This window comes from Melanaphis sacchari, unplaced genomic scaffold, assembly GCF_002803265.2.
Source record: "Melanaphis sacchari strain LSU unplaced genomic scaffold, SCAv2.0 Contig4_pilon_pilon, whole genome shotgun sequence".
Lineage (NCBI taxonomy): Eukaryota > Metazoa > Arthropoda > Insecta > Hemiptera > Aphididae > Melanaphis > Melanaphis sacchari.
Window position 1 is genome coordinate 1,242,385 of NW_020271335.1, and position 24,034 is coordinate 1,266,418.

A 24,034-nucleotide genomic window follows, 5' to 3' on the forward strand; every position below is an offset into this window, starting at 1 on the left:
ACCTTAAAAATATTTTAACCTTATTTATTCGATAGAATTTCATTTTTTTCTAAACATTATTTTTACAAATAGAGTTAGATTCTGTTTCAACTAAATATTTAAAACCAACAAATTCCATAAAATAATATCAGTTTAAAATTAATTTTCAGTGAATTGAATACAGTATGTAAATTAATTTAATCTATCACTTAATGTTGTATTAATATGATAATATAGTTATATCATATTTTATGCAAATTATAATTAATCAATCAATACCAATTAAATTCCTCTCTAAAAATACTTTTACCAGTATAGTTAAAACCAATGGAGTTGTAATTTTTTTAATTATTAACCTGTAATTTTTCTTTTTAAAATAGTTAATTTTTTTTTAATACTGCATTATATTTGTATATTTATGACTATTATATATATATTATATAAATTAGTGTATTTAATACCTACGTTTATGAAGAATTGTACCAATATTTCAAAACTGATTTAATAGATCATATTAAATAAAACAACAATGTTTTCTACAGTTTTTTTTTCAATAGCAGGTGTGTAATATTTTAATATGTTTTTTTATTTCATATAATAGTATTTCATATCATTTATATATTTATATAACTTTTTAACATTTTACTATAGCTTCAACCATTGTGGTTATTAGCTTTTCGCTTTTTTTTTCTCTACAATTTTAAATTTATTTATATAATATCTATCGTTCTAGTGTGTTACATAATATAGTAAAACTGTGTTTGATAATGTTATTGAACAACGAATAAAGAACTAATACACAAATTTACATTGGTATATAATATAATGTAAATAAAGTTAATTATTGTGTTATGTCAGAATTTTATTTGATATACCTAAAAACAATTAAATTATAATTTTAAATTACTAACATTGAACATTTCTACTAAACATTACAGTTTCAATACATAATATTGTAATTTATATTAATTATATAAGAAAATATTGCTTTTTTAGTAAGCATTTGAATTTTATATAGAAACAAACAGAGTTTATATAAGGTTATCATTAATTGTATGTATCAAAGAAACTGTAAATAAAGGAAAATAAAAATAGGCTAGATACTAAAGTCGAATAGATGTAAATTATTTTCTCATTTCGAAAGGTTTGCTGTTATAGTTTTATCAAAATTTAAATTTATTCCATCTAATGTTTTTTTTTTTTTTTTTTAATAATCCAAATTACGTATTTAATTGTTGTACTGTGTACCACTGAGCATACGAATAATTCTCACAAACTCTACAAACACTGTAAATTATTTTAAATTTGTCACTATCCATAAAAGCCTATACGAATGTTCGTATGTATATATGCACACTAAAGAAAATGAGGGTTTCATTACTCAAAAACACTCGAGTATTTGAAATTTATGCGTCGTCAGTTATAAGACATTCCAAGCACACAAACTGAGACTGATATAAGTAATATTGCTATACCATCTATTGTTGTAGATGGACGAGGGGACACTATAACAACCGATGTTTTATTGAAATCGTACACTATTTCCAATATATCTATATATAATATAATATATGCAGTTATGCGCGCGCACGTGTGATGTGTGTGCACGTATATAAGTTGTAAGTTAAAAAGGACACATACACACATACATAAATATATGTATGTGTGTGTATACAGACTTGTGGAAGAAATTTAAAACTAATGACACACGAATCTCGGGGCCAAGAGAGAAAAATGGGATGTGCAACGCAGCCAACCGAGACGATTGCCGTGACTGATAAAAAAGCACCGGGTGTGCGTGTGCGTATAAAAAAATGAAAATAAAAAAACGCGGAAAAAAGGGGAAAACGATTGCAATGACGTGATTGATAACGGAGATACCATCGGATTTCATTTCGATTATATCCAGCATCGCCAAATGGTAGGTAACCGCATAGCTGTTGAGGATATCGGCGACCAGCCGAAAGAGGAAACCGATAAAAATACGAGATCTGTTGCAGAAGAGGTGGCATGCGGGAAAAATGGCCCGTAGGATAATATACGTGCCCGGGGGTTGTTCGGTCTCCAATAAAATGTGGTTTTCCAGTTGTCCAATGTGCCCTTTGCCTTCCTTGCCATCAGTTTCCAACCTAACGACGACCCCATGTCCTTCTCACCTCGATTGAACTTCCGTATTCAAAACTTCTATGGGAAATTCAAATTAGATATCAACCCTTGCAAAACAGTTTTCATGTCAACGTTTTCCAGATATAATAATCGTAGTTTATTACATTTAGTTTGATGTTAAAGTAAAGTATTAAATTTAAAATGTACCGTAAATTGTGTTAAAAATCGAAATACTCTTCAAATTAAAAAAATCAGTAATCCTTGAAGCATATAAAAGTATTGATTTAAATATTTTTCAAATTGTTTTCAACCAATTTTTAGTTATTGAAAATAAATCAAGGCAATATAAAATATTAGAATAACGTTACTTATCTTACAGTTTCTAGAAAAAAATTAAATATTGAATATTTACTGTTAAAATAATTATACCATACATATAACATGTGATAATATGGCAAGTTTAAAAAAAACACAAAATTTTGAATGATAATAATAACAATAACAATAATAATAATAATACGCATAATAGTATGAGTTAACGGTAATTTGTTTTGTCAAGAGCATAATCTACTGTGCAATACGTATAGATACAATAAAAATAAATCAAAAGTAGTTTTTGTATTTGTATTTATTATAGATATATAGCTTGTCGAATATTAAATTTCAAGTAAAATAGATTTAAATTTTAAAAATTTAAATGTTATTAGAATTTTTATTAGCGAAGATTTATTGATAACAAAATGTTTTTTTCACGCATTGTTTAATGAAAAATCACATACGAGTATTTTAGTCCATTAATCTAATAATTTCCTGTATGAAAATCGTACTTTTTATTATAATTCTAAAAGGTGTCTCTAGACATGAAAAGGTTGTATATTTTGCTAAAAAAATAATTTAATAACAAATTAGAGCTAATGAAAAAAAAGAGTATTCACACAATTATCTCAAATACTGACAATTTTAATAGTCAAGGTTTCACTTTACGTACGTACTAATAATGAAATGCATTTAAAATTATTGAATTATATAATAAATTTGATTACGTTATTGTTTCTAAATTTATACTATTGTGTTATGTAACATTAACAAAATGTCATAGTTTCCAATTATGTAATTTAATACGTTTACGAATATGTAAAGATAAGTAGGTAGTTAAAATCTTAAAACTAATTCAGGATAAATCAATACTCGTCGTTTTGTTATTTAATATTGGTTTGTAATGAAACAAGATTCTTAAAGTGAATATTAAATTAAAGTATTTATACAGGAAAATCATTAACTTTTCAACGGTAGATACTTTCAATTGGAATGTAAAATGTACCTACATATAAGTAAAATGTATAAGATGGTAAAATTCAATTAACATAGCATAATACATCAAGTATATATATAGTATACTTGATACTATAATATTTTGTAAAATTTAATTTAAAAATATTAAAAAATAATATACATAATTAAAAACATCAATCTAATATGAAATTATTTAGTATCATGCTTTAAAAAAAAAAAATCGTAATTTATTGTAAAGTTTATCTAAGATTACGAAGAGTCAAAAATATATTAATTTTAGTATTCTCAAAGAAAAAATACAATTATTGTTTCTTTAAAGTGTTAATTTTTAATTAATAACTATTTTAAAATTCTGTGTAGATAATTTCTTAATAAATATTTAATTAGGTATGTGTATCACATTATAGGAATCATATTATTAATAAGTGATACAACTGTATAGAAGTAAAGTAGGTCTCTATAAAATCAAGATTTAAATCATATGTACCTATAAATTATTATTAACAAATTATATTCAACATAAATTGCTTATAGCTATTATTTCTAATGTATTGTAATCGTCATATATGGTATTGTGTATTTTATTATTTGTTAATTAATTATATTACAGATCACAAAACAGTAATTTTACTAGAAAATAAAATAATTAATGAGGAATAAGAGGTTTTAATTATTGTACTGTATAAATGTACGTACTAAATGAAGTAATTAGTCTTGAAAACGATGTGTTTGCGCTAATGTTTAGTTATAAACTCAAAATATTACTTTATATTAAAAAAAGTGTATATTTAACAAATTATATAAAATAAACAGTTATATATATATATATATATATATATGTATGTATATATTTATAGGAATCAATTTTGATGTTTAGTATACAATAGTTAAATTGAAATATTTTTGTATTTAAGTAGTAGAGTTTAAGTATAAATGCATGTACCATGTACGAGTTGTACATGTTTGATCAATTTATTAAAAAGTATGAATATATTACTTAATAAATGTAGGTATTAAGGAAATGTTTTCTTTAATTTTCAAGAATATGTTTATTTAATTTAAATAAAAGTCAAATAATAATAAACAATTATTAATAATTAACACTGTATGAAAAAAAATATATAACCTAACTAGCTAATGCTGATAAATATAAACAAAAATACTGTGCAATACAATTTTAAATTAATTTAGATTCGCTCTAGTAATATATAAAATTTAAAAAAATAAATCATTTCTGTATAATTATTGTTTTAAGCTGAGTTTTGAACTTTATTTTTATTTTTCATTTAAAGTCAACAAGTCAAAGATAATTTTTTCACTCAATTTTTCTTGAATAATTACTAAGTTTGCTTATCTTAACTAACCTAACTTATTAAATATGTACACCACAAAATAGTATTGTTAGTTATCAGATATTTTAAAACTGAAATTATTTTTATTTTTTCTATATTGTTTTGAGTAAAATAGAATTACAAAATATATTATGATCTAATTTTAAATATTCTATACAACTTCAAAATCAAAGGAATTTTATATTAACTTAAATTATGAATATATTCAAATACAATTTTATATTTTGAGCAATAATGATAATTTATTATTAACACTAAGTAAACAATATATTTTTATCAAAGCCAAAAAAAAAAAAAATAAAATTAAATAGTTATTAATTATTAATTGTTATTAATTACGATTTTAGTAATTAATAATTAGTCCATTATATATTTAATTCATGGATATAATTGTTTTTTCATACATTTTCTATAACTCGTAGTAGATAAAAACTATTTTAATTTTTTTTATTATTATTCAATAAATTTTCGTTTTTTAAATGATTTTTAATTTAATATAATTCCTCCTTATTTAAATTATGTATTTATTTACAGTATTGTTAATGATATTATCAATTTCTACCACAATTATTACCAAGAATTTCATCGTGTATTAATATAAATTTAATTTGACGTAAATTTAAATTAGTAGTATCGCGGTTGACGGATTATATCATGACTTATCCCTCAAGGCTTTTATTTAAAACCATAGTTGTACACTTCAATATCATAATAATTAAAAAAATAAACTATAATCTGGATCCTAAAAATCAAATTATATATAGTTAAAATGTGTTTAAAGAAAAACTTATATTGCTTTTTGATTTAATAAATGTTTAATATATTTTTTAATTTTTTTTTTTTTTATCATATTATTATGATGATAATAATTTTAAACAATATAAACGTATATAATAGATACTCTTCGTATTTTAAAATTTAATCAGAAAAATATTATGGCTAATAAAAAATATTTTATTAAAATTTTTTGTTTATTTTGAAAGAAAAATAAGGTTTAAAATACCTATTATAAATCATTATTTACTTTGAAAAAAAATGTAACTAGTTTTGACTAGCACAATTTCTGTCTATATTTCATTATATCTTTTCACAAAAACTATTATTGATACACTACATAAAACTACCTTTAAAATCAATTATCATGGCTATTTGAAAATTATTCAGAATAGAAACTTTATTTAGTACTATTTTTAATTAAATATTGGGATATATTACGTAAAAACGTTATTTTTACTTAAAATTCTCAACTAGTAAGTTACACATAACTTTCAAGACATATATAGATTTGAAAACAGAAACTGTTGGGCATCTAAACCAAAAACCATCAATTTCAATTTTGCACCAAAATTATCTTATTTCATATCTATCATTACCCTAGACATAAACTTTTGACAAATTGTACAGGTATATTTACATCGATTGTATCAAAATCTTTTGACATGGTAAATTTTTACCATTTTTAAACTTCAGTGATCCTTAATTTTAATTGTTTTCTTGTAAAATATAACATTGTTTACATAATATTATTCAATTCAAAGATATAGTACGTGTAATATATTATTATAATATAGGTAAATTTAAATAATATAGTATAATATGTATGTTTATACTCTTGGCCTTAACGCTATTGATTTATACTGTTTAATATTTACATTATAAACGAACAAACATAATATCATACTGCTATAGTGGTTACACATAAAGAAAAAAATCATTAATTTAGTGAACAATTCTACTGTACTGTAGGTGTTAAGTGTTCCTCATTATTCAGTAGCTTAGATCACTATTACAGTACTCATTATGGACGTGTTAAATATTAAATCAATGATACATCATTGTATACAATGAAAGAGGGTTCTGCATGAAGATGGCCTAACTTTTTGATTACAAACAGGGTTATTAAACAACTAATTTAATAACAATATTATCATTTTAGCAAGTGTTTGTGTTTTAGGTTCTTACTGGAACGATGAATGGTTTGTGTTACTGAATTTTGAAACAGTATGTAAACATGAATTAATTTAGTCATTGCCATTGAAATCATTAACATTTAGAAAAAAAAAATAAGGCTATATGGAATAAAGATATTTCATAATATATTTTTTTCAATTTATTATACCTTTGTTTAAAATTATCACTAAATTTTAATAACTATCTTTATAAATACGATATTAAATTAAATTGATAGGATTCTAATATTATAATTTTTAACATAAAATATTCTAATATATTATTCCTTTAGAGATAAAATAGCAATTTTTTTCAATGAAATCAATATTGGAAACTTATAATTACAATATAATAAATTTGATTGAATAAAATGTGAATTATGCATGTTATAAATGAATGTAATTTATGCTTTTAGTTAATATTTGTGTCAAATATTTTTTTTCTCATATTTTTTCTTTCTATTATAATATAGTAAAATAAAAGTTAAGTTATATATTATAATAATAAATTTTATTTCTTCCTGTTAATAAAATTATTAGAAATTTGTTTTATTTATTTATTAATTAATTTAAACATTTTATTGCATTAAAATTGTACTTATTTAAAATAATATATATTCTTTCATTATATTCTAAACTAATTACTGTTCCATTGTAATATATAAATCAAAAACAAAAAAACTGTCAATAATCTTAAGAAATTGAAAATCTATATAATTAGGGTATAAATACATTAAATATTGTTACATACAATGAAATGTAACATTATAATATAGTTAAACAAATTATCAGTTTATCGGCTTAATTGGTGTATTAAATTAAATTTTAAAAAATGTATTGAATATTTTATTATTATACATATTATATTAATTATGTTAATTAATTTTAGGCACCTACTTGGCACACAAATATTTGCCAACATATAGCTTATTGAAGAGCCCCTGTGGAATGATATCTAGTAAAATTAAAACTGAGCCAAATATTTAAATATACCGATTTCTTTTTTTTCTGAACATACATTTTTGGCTTACAGTTTTGAGAGTTTCTAAAAGACAATACACAAAAAAATGAAAACTTACATCAAGAAAAACAACAATAGTTATTATTAATTAATTATAAAAATAAGTGAAAAAATATCAAACTATTGTAATATATAAATAATATTATACACAAATATTTTAATCATGTATTAAACTATGTGTTTGCGTTTGTGTACATACAAAATTATGTACAATTTACAAAATAATAGTTTGTGCTGATGGCCGATAGTCATTATAATATACTAAAATAAAGTCACTGATTAATCAATTCACTATTTTTCCATGTATTGAAAGCTGTAGCATGAAACATAAAATTTACCTAGTTGTTTTGTGATTCATTGTGATAAAATCAATAAACCATTAAATATTGTCTTGATATCAAAATACATAATAATCATTAATAAATTTTAATATTATTTAAAATATCAATAATAATAATAATAATAATAAGATAACGATTTATCAAGTTAAATTATGACGTCATAAAAAAAAGTATCTTTTTTAATTACATACTACGCAGTTTAAGTTATTAAACCAAAATATGGTATTCTTTTATTCATATATATATTTTTTTAAACTTATTTTGCATAACAAGTAAGATAGGAATTCGCAATAAAATCCCTAAAAGTGTCAACAACAGCATTTTTTTTTTTTTTTTTTTAATGAAAATAAAATAAAATAATAATATTATGATAAGATAAAAATTGTTTATAGTATCCAAAAGAGTAATAAGTTAAATTTCATGAAATATATTAAAACATCATAATATTATATTATAATGGGTAGGTAAATATTTATATGAAAAAAGATACACATAAGATATAAAAAAAAGGTTTTATAAGATACGTAGATTAAATAAAATTATATTAATATAAAATCACTTTTTAAATCTATCATATACCATGCAGCACTTATTTTTCATTGCATTTAGAAGCATATTTTGTTTGATTTATGTTTGACACTTTCAACTACCCGTAAAGAATACAAAGCATCCGTTAGTCGTTACAGTGACCGTTAAAAGCCACTATCAGCAATCGACAAACTAGACTTACCATACGTTTCCAATGGCGCAGGCTATTTATTATGCTATTTGGCTCGCAAAATCACATAAAAGCATAGTGAATATCGGTAATGTGGACTATTTTCTATAACAACGTCCTATGTAAAATACTATCCATTGCTATTCAACATTTAAGGGGAAATTTGTTATTTATATTGTTATAATGCATGATTAGATAATAATGATGCGGATCATTTCATTTTCAAACGTTATATTCATAGAATATGTTAACATAATAAATTTAAATACACTTAGATGTAATATGTGTGATTTTGGAAATGATGAAAATTCGGATGTTAACTAAATTTAATTTAATAAAAATAAAATAAATTAAATAATTAAGAATTAGAAAATTATTTAGATTTTTTTTTTTAATATTAGTAATGAAAATTTTACTGACGTAATATAAAAAAGACGTAATACCCACATGTATTGTTTCCGTCTAACTAACGCACAACATATCGTAAAAAGTATACATTCTTACATTCTTTTTACATTGTTGTTTTTAAATTAAAGTGAAATAACTAATTATTATATATCTAGAACATTATCTAGGGTCTCATATTTGTTTTTTTGAAAATTTAATTTTGAGTCAATTTATTAAAATTTTAAAGTTTTAAAAAATAATTTACAATATTAAAATGCTCATAATTAGATAACATTTATATAATAAATTAATTCAATAATATATTCACTTTAATATTAAAAAAAAAAAAAAACTAAGTAAAAACGGTTTTTCTGTACATACATTTCGTATCTTGTTCGTTTCAATTCTTTGAAAACATTTTTTTAGATACTGCATCTTCTTAAGAAACAGAATAAATACTTATTATTGTATACGTATACATTTATGCGAAAAGGTTCTGAGGAATACAAGACCTTAGGGTGTCAAACCAATATTAAGAATTTTCTTTTCGTCACATTTTTTTATAGATGATTTAAAGTTAATATGATTGTGTATTGTGAGAATTTTTTCCAATATAAAAGCTTCACCACAAATATTCGCTTCAATACCGGTAGTTGGCAAGTGACTATAATCAAAAAATATTTTATCTTTAATAAGATATTTAAAGGAATAATAAGTCCACAATATGACAAGAATAATTAAAAAAAATACTATTTTTAACATTTACTAAAAAATGATTATTTATTGAGAAGAATTAGTAAACAAATTATTATTGAAATAATATTTATATAAAAAATATTTTATATTTAACAATATCAATCATAAAATATATATTTAGACATTTAACTAAAAACAAAAATATATGGTCAACTTAGTATTTTTATCGAAAAGTGTATGAGTTTGGTAATATTTGATAACCAAAAATAATAACTGTACAACTAAATTAATTCAATTATTCAGACACATATCATTCAAAGAAAAATCGAGTTGGTCCTAATTTTAATAAATAATTCTTTGAAATAATGTATTATGATAAAATATATAAATTTATTTTTTAAATATTAAACTTTTATGTATCAACATATTTTACGATACTATTTACATAAATATACGGTGGCAATAATATTACATTACAATTTAACAGTTATTAATTATATAATAACAATATAAGAAATTGTTATAAGAGTAATTATAAACATGATACAATAACGATAGAAATCTGTTGTTTTTGAGGAGTGGGAATGATAGGGATGGATAGGAATTTTATTTAAAAAAGATGTTAAAGCAAGAAAAGAAAGTTTTGTATAGATCACAATTTGATGAGGAATTTGGAAATGGAGTGGTTGATCAGTAGGTAAAAAAAATAAAAATTGAGTTTTTTAAAAGAATACAAATTACATCTCACAATATTAAATTTGTGATTAGAAAAAAAACGTAAACATAAATCTATAAAAAAATAATAACGTATTTAATATAATATGTTCTGTAAAGTTATTTAGTTAATAATCATCATTTAAAATGTTTTGTTTGAAAATTAAATTTGTATTCTCTAATCTGTGTTCTTATTAACTAAGATTTCTTCATAAAATTTACTGAGCATTTTTCTACTTTTTATGTTTATTGAAATTATTCATGAAAATATTGAACATCACTGCAAGTATCTTGTGTAGTGATCGAGAGTATTAAATTATATTATCATCGTATAAATTATATATACATTTGAAAATTTAAACATACAAGTGTAAGACACCAGTTACTCTATAATGATAACCAAGCAATTAAATGATATACGTTATGAAATTTAAAAAAATTAAATAAATAATAATGAAAACAGTACTAAATAAATAATATTTATGATAAAATATGATTAGAAAAAAAAAATTGTATGATTACTAAAATCAATTTTGATTAAATTTGTAAAAACATCATTTCTTAATTTAGTTTTATTCAATATATGTAAAATGGTTAAAGTTTTGGCATCAGGATTATTAATTTAGTTATTTGAAATTCATATTTTTTCCATGATTTAGTTTTTATTTTTAAATAGTCTATAGAAAATTTGTGATAACTACATGCAATAAGGTGTTAGTGAATGATGTTTTTTAAGAAAAATCACTGTAAGTTTGAAGTAAAATTTTCAATAGTAAAAACATTTTGTTCATCATTAAATTATAAAATTAAATAAAAATTTTAACTTATTTGATGAATACCTTGATTACTGTTTTAAAGTTACTTTAGTCTCTAACAAGTGTTCTGGGATTTTTGCAATCGGAATTATGTATTAATCCAAATTGTACAATTACAAATTTTATTTTATTATAATTTGATATATTAACTGCAACTTTTATTTTTAATCGGTAAGACGGCAAGATAGAAAAAATCTTTATATTAAAAATAATAGTAATCAAATAATTTTTATCTTCGTAAGATGATTAATGACTAATGTTAACTTGACCTTTCCTTTTGAATTGAGTGTTAAATATAAGTACATTACTAACTGGATATATTTGTGGTTATACATATTTATCAAACGAAGCCAAGTGAATAAATTACTAATCTTAAAGTAATCGTTTTTAGTGAACATTTACAAATACATCAAAACATGATAAAAATTAGTAAACTAATATTATTTCTTAAAAGTCAGTTAAAAACTAAAATTGATCATTATTTTAATTACACGATTAATGATATCGTTAGTTATTTTATATAATACATATTATTAAATATATATTTTAAGTGATAAAATATATAGGAACCAAATAAAAAGTAATTTAAATATAATTTACATGTGCTACATTTTAATTGCTGACTGTATTAAAAGTCAAAAATTTAAAAAATACCAATGAAAAACTTTATAACTGACCTTGTATTTCTTATTATGCGATCGTTTATATGTATATGAAAAATTAAATATGTATAATAATAAGAATAAATCAATTATAATTTGGTAGTAATACGTATGACAAATATATATTATTAAATATTTTATTTATGTAATTAAAAAACAATTTCAATTTTTAATAGCTTAATAAAATTATGATAACTGTGACAAAAAAGTAAACTAATACATCGTTGAGTTTTTCAAAATAATAAGATTATAATAAAATTTTTATGATAAATTAACGAGATACAACATAAAAAATATTTTGGTATATTATCAAACTTGTATTATAATGTGATAACCTTACTATGAGTATTATGTTAATTTAGTAACAAATTTGTTAAAATAAAATTATTTTTTTTTTAGTTCTATTTTCAGAACTTTTAATGTTTTCTAAAATTCTTTGGACAGTAATAATTCTAATAGATATGGGTTGATAATGCGTAAAAATCAAACTAATCGTCCTTAAAAATGTTTTTACATAGAAGTAGTTTCTTACAGTAAATATATTTATCAAGAATAATGGTTTAGAATTTCGGATTTCCAACCTTTAAAAATAAAAATAATTATTGTTTTAAAAGTTTTTGGGTTTAAATATCATTAAAAATATTCAAAGTATAATAAAAAATAAATAACCAAAATATATATTTTTTCAAAATATTCATGAAAATAATATTTTTTATTACGAAAAAAATGTATACGTGTTAATTGTAAAAAATAATTCAAAATAGTTTTTTTTTTCTTTAAGCAAACATATATTATAAAATTTACATACAGATGTATCTATAATTAAATTATGTTCACTATCGTGTTGGTTATTTTCACGTTTATATTTGTGCAAGGAATTTAGAAGTAACTGCTATTAAGGGGGTTTCGTGAACAAAGATTACTTGCAATGTACTAATAAATTATAAAAAGTTTATCTGATAATTACAGCTGACTGTGTTATTTTGTAAAAGTGAACAATGTGGAATAAATAAAATTATAATTTTGATTTAAATAAAATTGGGTATTGGTCTTTCAAATAATTACTTATATACTTTATGTAGTAAAAAAACCATTTCACATTAATAATATTAAAAATACACAAAACCCGGAAGATAAATTTTTATATCCATATTATTCATTTAGTTATCATATTATTACATTTTTATTATAATTTAGATAATTTTTATAACAGTTAATATATTGTTCTACTGAAGTAAAAAAAAAAATCTCAAATGTTTATCAAAAGCATTAAGTACATAATAGATTTTAAAATTATATATTTTAAACCTAATAATATTAAATTCTTTATTTTTTATGTTTATTTAATTTATTAAATATATAATGTCAAGTGTTTAAAATAATTTACTTAACGTAAACAAATAATGATAGAATCTTGTAAATTATAAGAAATATTAAATGTTAGTCATCTATAGGAAATAATTTATTTTGATTATAAATAAAATGTAAAAAAGGAAAATATTATATTATACAATTATAAAAATATATACCTATTCTTTTTTACATACAAATTATGGTTAATGGTTGTCAAACGTTAAAAACGGCGTTTATATAGGCATTTTAAATACAAAAATGTGTAGTAGATTCATTGTAAGTATCGTTCCATTTTAGTTTTATTACGATTCGTATTTAAAATAATTATGTAGGAATCTGCGTAAAAATGAAAATAAAATAATAATAAGGAATTTTCGTATTCTAAAATTTCTTAGTACTATTGAGTTTTTATATAATTATATTCGTTATTACATTTCTATATAATAAAAAAAATAGTATCGTTAGATTAAGATATTAAAATAGTCTAAAATTAATATCGTACATTTTCATGAAATACAAAATAAAAATATGACCCAAATATAGAATCAAACGAATAATTAAGGTGTCTAAATTACTATTTTATCTTTTTTATTATTAAACTTATTTGAAGGTTTGGTTTTTTATAATTTTTTTATTCCAACTAGGTACAAGAAAACACATCTATCCGTTTGCTCAAGTTATTTTTCTTCAATGTATTATAATTATTTAAATAAAAATTAAAAAAAATTAACAGAATAACATATTTTAACTGCAATAAAAAAACATCATCGTTTAATATGATATTTACTATATTATACCTGTGGAATGATATTTATCATGTAATATTATGATTGACGTTACGTATTCGATCAGTAACTACCTATTGTATAAATCAATAATGTAGTAAAGTATTAATATGAGTAATAGCGTGAGTATATAAAACAACAATCTATCGTTCTGTTGTTGATACTTCGGTGTACACTAATATGCCAACAGTTGTATATTATAATATTATGTATATATAATATTATATAATGTTTTTACAACAAGAGCAACAGTAAGAAATTACTTAGAAGGTTGAGAATTTAAGTATTGCTAATAAGTAAACACAAACAATATATTCGAAAAATATTTTAATAGAACGACGTTAATGGATTGAATCAACACATTGTGAATTATAGAAGGTAATTTCGATTGAATTATAACCAAGAGACAAACATCTTAGCAGAATATAACTTAAATTTAACAATTTTAGTTACATTCCTTCTCTTCCGTGAATATTTTGTTATTATTTTTTTTTTTTTTACTTTTAATTAATACACGTTGATATAGGTATATTAATACTATTATATATTTGTCTATGAAATATTTAGTAGAAAAAAATTTTTTTTTTTTTTTTTTATCGTCATTATTAAATTAGGATACTTGCATACATGAGTAAATCGAGTAAAAGATTAAAATGTGTTGTCAAATTTGAATCCACAGAGAATACTTATTTTAAAATTAACATTGAATATTTGGCCTCTACACAAAATATTGTTCTGTGGGCCCATTATCTTGCTAATGAATAAATAAATAAATAAATAATTGACATAGGTACTCATTTAAAAAGCTATGAGTTAATTATTTAGTTGTATGAGATAAAGTTAATGTATGTTTTTCGATATTTATAAGTTATGACTAATATTTTAACTATATTAACTGTATAATATGAGTAAATCATTAATAATTATATAATAATAATTATTTATAATATTTAATAACAATATTATTATTTTATATTAATATTTATACTATAAAGTATAACTAAAATATAGTTTAAATTAAAATGAAGTTTTTCAATGAAATTATAATTATTATTATATTATTCAACCGCATTTTGTAAGCTAATAATTGTATTATTTTTAATTTTCCTTTTTTGTTTAAAAATATTTAAACTGGCAATTATTACTTGTAAATAAGTACTAGCATTAGAGATGGATTTAGTAGCTACAAATTAAATAATATACTTCTTAAAGATAAATGTCTTGTTTTAAATACACAGTTTAGATTATACAATTTAATTAATAATAGGTTACTCAATTTAAATTATGTATATACATATTATAATAAAGTATGTAAACTTTAAGAAAGTTATTTAATATGTTAGTATTTGAACTTTAAATGTGCCACCGATATTGAGCTCATGTTTTATCATTTTAAGGTGAAATATTCAATAGGAGCATAAAAAATGATTCAATTCAACTCCTTTTATTTTATTGTACTCGTATTTTTTAATTGATATACACTATTTCATATAATTTACTTTATTGTTTGTATTTTGATTTTTGAAGTAAAATAGTAGACAATATAGAAAAAAAAACATTTGTAATATTAAATTTTGGTTATGAAAATGATAAATTAATTCATTAAAGCACCAATCTAAAATATTTGTAAAAATATTTCATTCCACTATTTGTTAATTTAATTTATGAAGACTTATGTCATATAACATTTGGTTCACACGGTAAACTCACACATCAAATTATAAAAATATTTTTAATAATATGTAAGTACTAAGTATCCTATTTTTTATTTCTGTTTTTCATACTTTCGTTTCCATACCATATATTCCTTCTACTCATTTACTACAAGACATGGACAATAAATAATGTGTCATTTTCCTCCCAAAAGATTTAACAAACTTATTTCAGGAATTAACTAAAAATACTGAGAGCTTCGTGCTTCGAACCGGTGTATACACCACAATTCCCACAGACAATTATTCAGCTGCTACAGATTTTCTACAATGTTCATATAACAAAAAAAATCTCTGTTTTTAATTCTTTTCAACCTTAAATAATTTATCGTGACATTCTGCCGCCGTATAATTTTAAGAGCGCACATTTTTCTCTTATGTGTTTTATTTCAGTAATTTAAAACTGTAATGTAGTTGATTTTTTTCGTTTCTGAAAGTTTTGAATGACTTTATTAATGGCTTTGATTTTTATTTCTATTTTATTTTTTTTATTTACGGAGGTAAGGAATATTTTAATTCCAAAAAGTCACCAGCTCTATCATTATTTATTTATTTAATGGAACGTTTGATATCTGAGTTCTTACTTTTTAGTAGTTGTTTGGTTCTTAGAAACAATCCTTTGATATGATCTAACAAGCGAAATTAATACTATTCGTCCTGATGTAAAAAAAATTACAATCAATTGAATGAATTAATATGATTTTAATCATAATTAATATGAAATAATCATAATCAAAGAGTCTAGTAAATTGGATAAATTATGAACTTATTTTAATTTTTCAAAAACAGTGAAATGATTAATTGATACACTTAATATAGTATGTGGTAATGTGATCGGGGAAACCTTGTTACAATACTTGTTATCCAGAGAAGGTTTTCTATTTCTTATGGATAAGTTTTCCGTAGCTAGAAGTTAGAGCACTATGTATGAGGTTTTTATCAATAATAAGACTTGCTTTGTTAATAAATCTGCAGTAGTTATTATATTTAAAATATTACTTTACTGTCTTGGAAGATGTCTATTAATGAGTGTATTACTGAATTTGCTTGTGTTCATGATTAATGTCAAACTAAACTCTGCAGTCATAAATTATCTTAAATACTATTTTAAAGAAATAAATTGTAAATATATATAAAACATAATGGTTCACTACTTTATTAACATGAATGATTATATTTTGGAAGCATTAACTGAATTTAATAGCTAAAATGAGTTTATGAAAAATAATATGAATCTCAAAATCTAATTTAAACATTTACGAATTGATATTTTTTATTAGAATACTAGGAATAATACTAGAGATATTACCAAAAAAGGTTATTTTCGTTAAAATTTAATGTGTATCAACTTGTATACATTTTAAATATATTCTTAATGATGTATAAACCATGTAATATACAGAAAATGTGATTTAAACACGATAAAAATACTTTTTTAAATAAAAATATAAATACTACTGATTGCAATTTATTTTACTTTATTCATATTTATTTATATATCACATTTATTTTAGTATCAAGACATAAAAAATATATACTTAGAATCTATTTTTTGAGTTTCTAAATTTTATTTTTTTAAATCTACACGTTTATATTAGCAATGTAATTAACAACTCTTGTTATATTGATTAGATTTCCTTTTAAATTATTATTTAATTTTTGCACTACACTAATTTAACACTCAGTTAGAGAGCTTCAAAGTTGCAGTGTTAAAATTTAACAAAGAGATTACATTTTTAAAAAATAAAAAAACCATGTTATGTTAAAATCAATTATACTGTTTTTAATATTTTTAACTTTTCATATTTATTTTACACTTTTATAAAATATGTTTTTCAACCAATAGACTTTAGATTGCTTCAGAAAAAAACATATATTTCTTTTAATATCAGAGTATTATTGATAAAAATAAAAATAATAGTTGACAGTAAAAATAATAAATTGGAATTGAGGAATTTTGACATTTTATTTTCAGTATACAATACAGTGATCAGTTTTTATGTCAACATAAGTATCAATAGCTCATGCAAACAATTTTGACAACTTTGGCTGATAACTGGGTTGAAGAACAGTATACTAACTGAAAACACACATCCATCCGAACGTCGAGCAAAGGGTTGACATTTGCCTCTGTTCATCCTTTTCATATATATTTTGTTCACTCCGATCCCGTGTTTTTCCGTTTAATGTGGCATAACGGTAGTCATCAAAAATGTTATATCCGGATTTCCCGTTTTTCTCTTAGCGAAGTCCGGTTACTCTCTGTTGTATGACAAAGTTATACGCAATATTTAGCATGGACTCCATAAATTTCTCGTTATACGATCGCCATTATCGTTTCCTTCACATTTAACCGGATAGTCGGTAACCGCTTCAGTGTTGTCAAATCCCTGTTCCAGTTAATCCATTAATTTGACAAAAACTCTTACTCATCTTCTCAACTATCCCCTTATGACTAAATAAACTAGTCCCACTAAAATTAATAAACAAATAAATGTGCACGTGTATGTGTAAATACACACACACGCATACCTAGGTATTATAATGTATCACACCCAGCGACGCGATTGTACTCAAGTTTTGGTTCCATTTACAGTAGGCACTAGCCAGACTTAATATTTCTCAGACATTATCGAGTTGATGATATAAATATCACGGATTCATTTGTTTCGCAAAATTACCTAGTAGAACAAACAATGTCGATACTACATTCATACTACGAAACTTAATTTACAATATCCTACAATGAATAATTTTAAAAACTATAAAAAAATAATTTTTGAAAATTAATTTTTCAGATTTTTTTTTAGTTACTGAATAAGACTATATTAATTAAATCAACTAAAAAATGTTCTGATTTAAATATTGTAAGACATGGTTACAAATATTAAGAGAAAATTGTTCATGGTAAAATACTAAATTTGTTATTAATTTAAAATAAATACAAATAATTAGATGTTTGCAACAATGAATTCATTCAAACTTACAATGTAAAGAATATCCTAGGTTTGGATATTAATAAGATTTTTTTTTTAAATTTATTTTTAATTTTTAAAATGTTATTCGTAAAAACTAGAAACAAATTTTCTTTTCTAGAAATTTTCTGTTAAAATTTTTTTTAAATCGATTTTTTTTAAAACATTTTTACAGCCAAAAACTTTAACACATAATAGGTACTTGTGATTTTATGAATATGCAATTTGTATGGCTGGTCTGTTAATTAATAAGAGCTCATGCATTGTGACAGGAGGTTGGCAAGAGGGTAGGTCTGAATAATGCACGCATTTTATAGTCTCACTCTTCTTGGCATATTCTTATTAATTATTCATTTTGTTCCGTAGTCCAAAACCATTTTTACTCAGCTTTTCTACTACTCTCTACCATCTTACCATAGGATTTTCGTTCAAATCATATAAACTTTAATGACTTTGTTATGCATGCATGGATTTTATGATTGTATTTGACCTTTATACAGAAGTATAATATAAAATGAAAAAAAATGTATCTCTAGCTATTATTATGTTGGATGAAATTCTTAATTTGTTTAACGTTAGAGAAAATCCCAATGTCTGGAATAAAATATAAATTATTATTTTACTACATATTTTACAGCATTTAAACTTGTATATAATACAGTTAAAACTTCTTAGCCAAATGGTTAAAATAAAAATATGGAATAAAAAGATACAAACTTCAATAATTTAATCAATATATGCACCTAATAATAAATAATTTTTCGTAGTTTTATCAAAATGTTTCATAATTTTTAATTACTGTAAATAATAGTTCCATATTAAATAATATCGATTATTTGCATTAATTAAAAATTAAAAAATATAAAATTTAATTATTTAGTGATAGAAAAATTGAATGAACTAAATTAATTCTTAAAACTATAAGCTATACTTCAAATTTATTTAAAAGTTCGAACATAATAATATTATACTGTATATTACTTATCCATCATATTGTATCTAGTTTATAAACTAATTAATTATACAAATATTTGTTAGATATTATTTATTAGAAATGCTATATTTTGTATAATATTATGATTAATATGGCATTATGTTATTAAATTTTGTTTCATTAAAATTTAATTATGAAAGATCAGTTTGTATAGTATATTGTATATTATGCAACGAGTTAATATATTTCATCACGGAATTGTTAATTAAATACACATTCAGTTCAACATGACACTTGGTGGTCAGGTATACAACCAATGACAAAAACGTGAATTTTGTTGACCATTTTTGAAGTACATTGTTTATTATTCCTTTGGGGCATCGACGCATCAGAATGAATAGGGAGTTTTTGGGTAAATTGTCCAGTGCAAATAATTCAACATAAACGGGTTCGTTATTTTGGTCAGCAGTCAACGGCACTGAATACACGTCAAGTGAGTTTAATTTCCAATGGTTTTGCTATGCGATTATCAGTTTAGCTACCCTTCGTTTCCCCTTACTCCTACTGTAGTCAAATTAATGCTACGTGGTCTGTTTCTGCATGAGCAGATTCATATCCGGTCGTGTTGGCCCAAAACGGTTGTTGTCGTCGTTGTCGTCGTCACCGATGCCGCCGTCGGGAACCAAGAATAATAAATTATAGTAATCTGCCATGTGTAACACAATCTGAAATTAAACGCGTTGGAAGCGTTTTATTCTTATTTAAATCTACAAATAAATCCATACTTCAAAATTAGGGAATCAAACGAAATTTAAAAAAAAAAATAATAAAAAAAAAAAAAATATGGATTGTAGTATTTTATCATGGATTTATTAATATCATAGTTTTATTTATTTATGCAATTTTATTATTTATTAATTGATATGTAAAACGTAAAAAACTAACATAAATCTATAGAAATATTCATATATGATGTATTAAATTATCTAATTTAAAAATTAATTTCCATTTTGTATCTATGAAATAGACCAATATGAACTTACCTATATTATAAACATTAAGTTAAATATCAGATTTTAACTAGTTATTATTGTTGATATAAATTCAATGAACATTTTTATTTTAAATAATTAAATTTATAAATAAGATTTTAAGCAAATTAATTATTTAATGTATTTTAAAAAACGATTTATGTATTATTAAATGATGCATATTATCTATTCTACATCATAGAAAGATTTCAATACAAAAACCAGAAAATTCAATTTTTCAATAAAATCAAAACGATTAAAACATTAAGTAATATGATGTAAAAAAAATTGTGCAAGTGTGTGTTACTCTATTATATATTAGTATAATAATTATTATTAAAAACAAAGTTGTCTGTTTTTGAAATTTTGTGTAGGACTGATAACTTTGGAGTAGTGTGTTGATAGTTTTATTGTATAAGTATAAAGAAAAAAATATTCTAATTTTTTATCTTATTTATTTCATATTTTGTTATTACATAATGCTTGAACTTTTAAAGTTTTTAGCAATATGATATATTTAAACAGTACCCAGATAACACCAGCAATTTATTTTTATTATTTATTTATTTTTTAATTATTTTTAAGGATTATAGAAACAATTTAAAGGTTATTTTTATGCATCATATTATGATAAAATAACTTTGCTATACTTTAAATAAACGGAATAAATTAAATTATTGAACAAATTTTGTTTTTTTTTTTTTTTTTTTTTATTGATAATTTTTACCATTTTTTAAAAAAAAAATATAAAAATGGATTTATCTAGATGACTGTCCAATTGTTGAGCAATAATTTTCTTAAATATTTTTAATTTTAATAAAAATAATTAAAGAAAAAAAAATTATAATAATGGCTAGACAGTAAAGACAAACATAGTTGTATGGAGCATATTTCGTTTTACTTTGTGAGAACTATTCATTCAGATTACTTTTCAAGAGTGTATTTTAAAAAGTAAATATTAAATAATAATTTATTTTATTGTAAAATGATATGAATATGGAATAAATAGTTATTAACATATATGTTTAATTATTATTTTATAATTATTAAAATAACTGGAATTTAACATAATAAATGGGTATTAAAGGCATGCATTATTTTAGGCTTTTAAATGAATTTATGTTTTAAATTTATTAAATTTAAAAAATAAAATAATACTAAAAATAACATAAATATTAAGCTTTTAAGTGTTGGCCAAAAAAAAAAAAAAAAATGGTATCATTATACATGTTTTATTTAAAAATAAATATTTTAATGTAATTTCATTATTACTTAAAAATACTTCTCAAGTTCTATTTTTACTTAAAAAAAAATGTTTTCCAAAATGTACTATTCAATAACTAACCAATAGTAATCAATCAAAATTGACCTAACGTTAAGGAATTTATAAATTATCAGGCAAGTATACTTATATTGAGCTACTACTATTTTTGTAAACTATAACTAGTTTTTCAATGCTTTATTAATTTACCAAATTATTAATTGTATGTTTTTTTACTTTTCACGCTTAAAATAAAATACTGAAAAAACAATATTTATTTAAAATTGTTTCTGTATTAAGTTGAAATCCAGAAAAAAAAATAAGAATTTCCGACAATTAAGTGAAAATTATATAAATAATACATTGCTCAATATTATTTTTTGTATTTGTGAAAGAAAAATAAGACATACAAACGTATGTGCGTAAATTTATACTGGAAGAAAAATGAATAATTAAATATGTTCTCATATTAAAAATAATAATTTTAATCTCATTTTAATTTTTACTAACTATTATTACTAAATATTTATATTTATATATGTAACGGAAATTTAATTGCAACTTATACTTATAAATTATCGTACTGTTAAACATTTATGAGTTTTTCTAAATGTCAAATAAAATATCTAAAAATAAATAAATAGTTTGTATAACTTGAACATTAAATTCGTATACACTATGTAAAACGATTCAATGATGATCAAAGGCTATGGTAGACGATAGTTTTGGGATGATTTATAACTATAAGATTATGTTTTGTCTAATTTGACATCGTTATTTTACCAAGAGATAATAAATAACAGTTATAAAAAATGTATAGGTATTAAAATCGTATAAAAATATAAAGTTTTTTTTTTATATTATTCTTTCTTAAAGATTTTATTTTTTGAATTATACACGAATTTATAATATAATACATTATTGTCTTTTATAATTTAGAATCATAGCAAAATTTTACTTACCACTTTTTAATTGTATTAGGTACATTATTATAATTTATTATTTTTCTAAAATTAATTAAACTAACATTCAATTCAACAAACGCATTTTATTTCATAAAATTTTAACTCAAACTACAAAGAACATAATATATTAAAAATTTAAAAAAAATGATTTACATCCATCACAAAAATAAATGGAAAATTTTTAAAAAATATTACCCTAGAGAAATAACTCTATAAGTAGCATTCATACATGCTGGAAAATGCATTTTCCTAATTTGACTGTTGGCAAACAGTGCGATAAACATGATTTAAACCGCTTCAAAATTGAGTTAGTAAAACTAATACTCTCTAACTTTCTGAATAATAAATCACAAATCACAGTATCGAATACTTTACTAAAGCTGATATTTATAATGTTAACCTAATAATAAGAATCAACAGATTTAAACACTTACATCAAGCATTAAATTTTTAAAATAAAAAAAAAATAACTAATTTGTTTTAGAAAACTATGAGTATTCCATGTGTATTTATTTAGTAAATACATACTAAAAATGTTGGATATTTATATCGAACTTCTAATCAACACAAACCATTGTGTAAATTAATAATGATAAATACAATTGTATGTATTATTTATTACGATATTTTATATTGTTTAAAATATAAAAGTACTTAATTTTAATAGCTTAAAATTATAAATAGAAGGCATATTTTTATTGTTATTTACTAAAATAATATGCAAAACTAACTTTGCTTTACATTTTAAATGTTATTAAATAGTTAAAAATATTTTTAACTCAAAAATCACATATAAGTACTTATTTCAATAATATTTATTAATATATTTATACACTTTATAATACATATATCGATAATATATATATATGTCTAAGTGTACCAATAAAACATAGATAAATATATAATGTAATTTAAATATAAAATATTTAAATTATTTTATAAAAAATGTTTAAAAAGTTCATCTAACGCTAGTTTTAAAGTAATT

The 24,034-nt window shown here is 21.6% G+C and overlaps 1 protein-coding gene across 3 annotated transcripts in view; it reads right to left on the bottom strand.

The window, feature by feature from the left end:
- Window positions 1-24,034, bottom strand: part of LOC112599111 (leucine-rich repeat-containing protein 24) — a 140,834-nt gene that overhangs the window by 42,183 nt on the left and 74,617 nt on the right. The window lies entirely within an intron of this gene.